We start from the raw sequence: 6043 nt of genomic DNA, 5'->3' as shown, positions 1-6043 counted from the left end.
TTTATTTTTAATAAATTTGCAAAGATTTCAAACAAACTTCTTTCACGTTGTCATTATGGGGTATTGTTTGTAGAATTTTGAGGAAAATAATGAATTTAATCCATTTTGGAATAAGGCTGTAACATAACAAAATGTGGAAAAAGTGAAGCGCTGTGAGAAGTGAATTATTTAATCAAAGCTGAGTAATGTTTCCATTCTACAATTACTAAATGTCCTGAACTATTGCAAGTCCTTGTGCACTGAAAGTGTTAAAGGAATAGTTCACCCAAAAATGAAAATTCTCTCATCATTTACTCACCCTCATTCCATTCCAGATGTGTATAACTTTCTTTCTTCTGCTGAACACAAATGAAGATTTTTAAAAGAATGTCTCAGATCTGTTGGTCCTCACAATGCAAGTGAATGGTGGCCAGAACTTTGAAGCTCCAAAAATCACATAAAAGTAATTCATAAGACTCCAGTGGTTAATTCCATATTTTCAGAAGTGACATGATAGGTGTGTGTGAGAAACAGATAAATATGTCCTCCTTTTTTATTTTTATTTTTTTAACCAAAAACCTCCTTTTTCACTTTCAAAATGTGAAAGAATGTGAAAGTGGAGATTTATTGTAAAAAAAGGATTTAAATACTGATCTGTTTCTCACCACACCTATCATATCACTTCTGAAGTTATGGACTTAACCACTGGAGCCTTATGGATTACTTTTATGTGGCCTTTATATGATTTTTGGAGCTTCAAAGGTCTGGTCATCATTCACTTGCATTGTAAGGACCAAAAGAGCTGAGATATTCTTCTAAAAATCTTCGTTTGTGTTCTGCAGAAGAAATAAAGTCATAAATATCTGGGATGGTATGAGGGTGAGTGATTAGAGAATTTTCATTTTTGGGTGAACTATCCCTTTAATTTGCTACCATAAGCGAGGTTTCAAGTATTTGCTTCCTGCATTATAGCTCGCTGTGTGTGGATATAAATCGGTGCGCCATTTAAGCACACAAACATTTTGAAGAAGGCTATAAAGGCTCCTGAGTGCGTCTGAGAACATGCTGCGTGTCAGTGTTGCAGTAATGAAGGTTGCCCACGTCGCGTCTTTGCGAGAGAAAGTGACAAATATTCTTCGTAAATAGTGCTTTAAATAAATGGTTAACAATTTCAGACTACGATACGAGTCTGTTTATGAAATGTGGACTTGAACGTATCACATTCAACTGCGTCAGAATGGGCATGTAGACACACTGTTGTGGGTGCGTTCCATTCAGAAGTGATCATCCCTATTCCCTTCAAAGACTTTAACATCCACTGTGAGAGCTTTGGGAGGCTGAAAGGTGTGGGGCTCAAAAATGACGTTTATTTGGAACTCACCTTTTAAGTAATTTTGATTGGAAAATATTTTTGAAGCGATCTTACAGCATGACTATCATGACTGTTCTTACATCGAAGTGCCCTTTGGAGGCTGATTTATCCCGTTTGGTACGCAGGGACAGTGTGCGCGTATGTATTAATTTCGTCTGCGGCATCGGATCATTTTCGGGGCTTTACGGTAAATTCGGCATCTCAAGTTTGCCTACGTTGAAAGTTACAGAAAACCAACGCCTTGGGAGTTGTGATGGAGGATAAGTTATCCAGAAGTTTGAGTCGTTGTGAGAAATAACAATATACGGAATTATAAGGGCCCAAATAAACACTTAAAACCGACGCCTTTCTTTTGGGTGAGTAAAATTAAAAAGTCTTAAAAGAAAGAGATATTATTCCGATCACGGGGCATTTGAAAAATGTGGCTGCAGACACGTTTTCAACAGTGAATTGCAAAATATCTCTCTTACGCTTGACGTTACACACTGTAAAATATTTTATTATTATAAAATCGCTGTTAGATGTTTTGCAGTTAGGCCTACTAACTAAATTCATTGTGAGGTTGCGAGTAACGATGGAAAGAGAACGTGTCCCGTAAAACACGGGACAGGAATGTTAATCAGTCGATATTGTTGACGCCGTAAACTTTGTGAGTTGTTCACATAGACTGGGCATTAGACACACGAAACTTAGCAAGCCGCCCATATGTCAAATTATGCTATCTAGATAGGCAGCTCAACAGGTTTTGAGACACCGGGCATACTCCTCATGCCCAGATCCGATTGTGTTTGTGGATAATCACGTACACTTGGTCGAATCAGATTTGGTATATTTTTAACGAGGTAAAGTGTTTGAGAAGGGTTTGTGTTTACAGGACACGAGGAGAGACAAGTGTAGATATCAGTCATATATATAGTGAGGAATTCACGGCCTTGTTTATAAAGTTGGAATGTCTCCAGTTCCTGTGGCCCATTCATATAGACTTTGTAATGCACATCCCTCAGTTAAAGGAATATTCCAGGTTCAAGACAAGTTAAACTCAATAGATAGCATTTGTGGCATGTTGCTGATTACCACAAGTATTTATTTCGACTTAAAAAAACAAAAAAACAGCAACAATCGAAGTAATAGTGAGGCATTTACAATGGAAGTGAACGGGGCCAATTTTTGGATGGTTTAAAGACAAATGTGAAGCTTATAATTGTATAAAAGCACATACATTAAATCTTCTGTTAAAAGTTGTGTATTATTTGAGCTGTAAAGTTGTTTAAATTATCGTTTTTACAGTAGTTTTAGGGTTTACAGCATAATGTTACGTCGTCATAGCAACAAAGTTATATAAAATTTTACAACTTTACACAAAAAATCATGTTAACATGCATATTGTTTACGTGTGTTGTGGCTATAATTTTGAAAGGGTGAGTATTTTGGCATTTATGGATTAGCCCCATTCACCTCCATTGTAAGTGCCTCACTGTAACCCAGAGGAGTCAAAATTAATATTCGTGGTTATTATGTACATTATGCCACAAATGCTGTCTGAACTCGGAATATTCCTTAAAAGGAATAGTTCACCCAAAAATGAAAATTCTCTCATTATTTACTTAACCTGATGCCATCCCAGATGTGTATGACTGTCTATTTCAGCAGAACACAAATTAAGATTTGTAGAAGATAGAGCTAGAGATAGAGTCAGTTCCTTATAATGGAAGTACATGGGTGCCAGCAATCTGATGGTCCAAAAGTCACATTTAGGCAGCAATAAAGAAATCCATGTGACTCCAGTCGCATAATTAAGTCAATAATTAAAACTTTTTTAACTTTAAATCGGCGCTTCCATCCAGGGCTCTGATGCAGTTTGAAATGGCCGAACTCTCGCGTGATGTTCGTTCTTCTGTTGTAAATTAGCGCTGCTTCTGAATTCTCGCGTGAACTTGCAGACGCGCTTGCGTCATGTTTCGTGTCAGCTGCTGGTGGGAAGCGCTTTTTAAAAGTTAATAACGTTTTAATTATCTGTTTATTTTTTACACAAACATATCGATTTGCTTCAGAAGATATTCATTGATCGACTGGAGTCATGTGGATTACTTTATTGCTGCCTAAATGTGACTTCTGGACTGTCAAAGAGTTGGCACCTGTGTACTTCCATTATAAGGACCTAACAGCTCTATCTTCTGCAAATCTTCATTTGTGTTCTGCTGAAGAAAGACAGTCATACACATCTGGGATGGCATCAGGGTAAGTGAATAATGAGTATTTTAATTTTTGGGTGAACTATTCCTTTAAGCATCACTTTGTGAGGAATCTTTCAGTGTACAGTAGGGCTGCACAATTAATTGAAAAAATAATCGAGATTACAGTTACAGTTGTCACAATTATATAATCGTGAAAAGTGTCAATTACAGCTTTCTATTTAGGTGTACTCCCATTGCGCAAAAATTAAAATATTTAATGATTTTCTATAGAGGCAAATCTGATGCATTTAAATAAGTGTAAAGGTATATCAGTAATGCTCACTATCTAAATTATACTGTGTACAATTTATTCAAAGTGTAAATAACACTTTTTGTTTTACATGCAATTAAAATATTAAAGCAGGAACATAGTTCTCAAGCTGTTTTGATGCATTGCCTACATAAAGAATATGGCATGCAACTTCCCCACACAAAACAAGTATTTTTATATAAATTACTTTAATTCATATGAATAATCGCAATTACAACATCAAAGGAAATAATCAGCAATTATGATTTTCGTCATAATCGTGCAGCCCTAGTGTGTATAGAATACATTTTCATGGAAATGTGGTATTAGGCTGCTTGAGCTGTTGTTATCAGGCTGATATAGCTTTTTAAAGCAAGCACAGACAATTGACATACATGGGCGCAGTTCCGTCGAGTGAAAGTGGTTTGAGCTGTGGTTTCATATCTAGGCAAAACAGTTGTAAATATAGAATGCTGGCAAACGCTCTTAACAAATCTCTCTCTCTCTCTCTCTCTCTCTCTCTCTCTCTCTCTCTCTCTCTCTCGCTCTCTATCTCTCTTCCCTAAACTGTGTAGTGTTTCACCTGGAGCCTGGTTTCCTTGGCAACAGTGGGCACAGCCAGTCAGAGCACTTTGCAACATCCACTAATATTCTCTCTGTCTCTCACTCACTCTTCCTATATCAGTTCTTTCGAGGTCAATAGGCAAAAAAGCAATGTCCTGTCCCTGTTGATTTTTTCCTCTGTTTAATTGGTGTACTTTTCCATGATCTCTTCCTATTTTAATTAAAATTACCTTGTAATATTTGAAAAGTAATACAGCTACAATAAATTAGGCTATGTATACAAGGCTATGTATACAAACATAACTTGTTGTAACTTGGTGTTGTAAAACGATATCCTAATACTTTGTTTTTATTAAAATGTTCATCATGTGTCAGTCATGATGTCACTGTCTTATCCAGTGTTGTTATTTAATCCCAGAGACATGGCTCTGTAGTAGAAAGATACAGTATCAAATTACCTGAGGTATCTTTATGCTGTTTCGTTAATCACTTACAACATGGATTACGACAGTGGTTCTCAACCAGGGGGCTGCAACAAACTTCCAAGGGGGCCAAAAGATGAATAAAAATATTTAAAATAAGTTCAAATAATTCAAATAATATAACTTAATTCAAATGCTTTAAGCAGCTAAAAATCAAGATGTAGACACAAAAACTGACAGATCCTGGGGGGCCACCCAGTTTAAAGCTTATCAGTACAGCACATGTTCACCGGGCAAAACTGTCAACAAGTTGTAATGTAAGTAGGAAAAGCCAAGTATAGTTCTCTGCTGAACAATAATGGTTGTTTTCCATAGGGGTGTTTCTAAACTATCCAATGAAAGTAGGGAATCTCAATGGTTTGAAAACGCCCACTGATTGGGAAAAGCCCATTTTTGTTCTGCAGAGACATAAGTCTCGGAAAAGCTGCAGTGTCTGCTTGTTATAGGGTGACAACACATCCTTTTCCCCAGACATCCTCTTTTTTTGGACCTTAAAAAAGTAAGACTGGGATTTCTAAATCGCCTTAAATGCTGACATGCCTTCTATTGTCATAAATGTCTATATCTTATGCTTACCTCAGTTTCAGTAAAATTGAGTCAGCGCACAAAATTGTTGCTGAGATACTGCTGTTGTTTATCCAGGATTAGAAGGATGTTTTTACTCCTTTTTTTTAAGGAAGCAAGGAGGAAACCTAAACTGTTTTGCTTGAATTGACTTAGTATTTTGACCACTTTGTGGCGCTGTCTCCAAACTGCTCAGATACCCTCAGGACATTGTCAAAATTTTTCAGGTTCCGGCAAAGCATTCAAAAGATACATTACTTTATAATGAAATTCAAAATAGCGGAGAGCCAATACGGTTGAGTTTGCAAAAACTGGTATCGTCGAAATCCTCAGGATCCTAAGGAATAAACACCAACGTCAAGATTTTAGAAAAAACTGTTCAAAGGTTGTGGGCAAAAAATTTTTTTTTTTGAGATTTTTACCCTCAGATCAAGGTCCTAATGATGTGTATTATGTTTTGCTTTGATAGGACAAAGCGCTGCCGAGATACAGCTTCACTTCCTGTTTTACACTGACCTCGTTAATTTTGTTACAGTGTAATTCGGTAATGGTTGCATAAATCAAAAGCTTTTGATAATTTTTTGTGTGGCTCAATCTG

General features: G+C 36.6%; 1 protein-coding gene across 2 annotated transcripts in view; it reads left to right on the top strand.

Annotated features, from left to right (window-relative positions):
• Nucleotides 1–1028: 1028 nt before the first annotated feature.
• Nucleotides 1029–6043, top strand: part of LOC127429462 (phospholipase D2-like) — a 44017-nt gene continuing 39002 nt past the window's right edge. The window contains exon 1 of one of the 2 annotated variants that reach the window (XM_051678464.1): nucleotides 1029–1323. The gene's annotated coding sequence lies outside the window, so the exon portion shown is untranslated. The other variant, XM_051678454.1, reaches the window with a different exon arrangement.

Source organism: Myxocyprinus asiaticus, chromosome 3 (genome assembly GCF_019703515.2).
Source record: "Myxocyprinus asiaticus isolate MX2 ecotype Aquarium Trade chromosome 3, UBuf_Myxa_2, whole genome shotgun sequence".
NCBI classification, from domain to species: domain Eukaryota; kingdom Metazoa; phylum Chordata; class Actinopteri; order Cypriniformes; family Catostomidae; genus Myxocyprinus; species Myxocyprinus asiaticus.
Note: the sequence above shows the minus strand (reverse complement) of the source record. Positions and strands in the feature narration are given on the sequence as shown.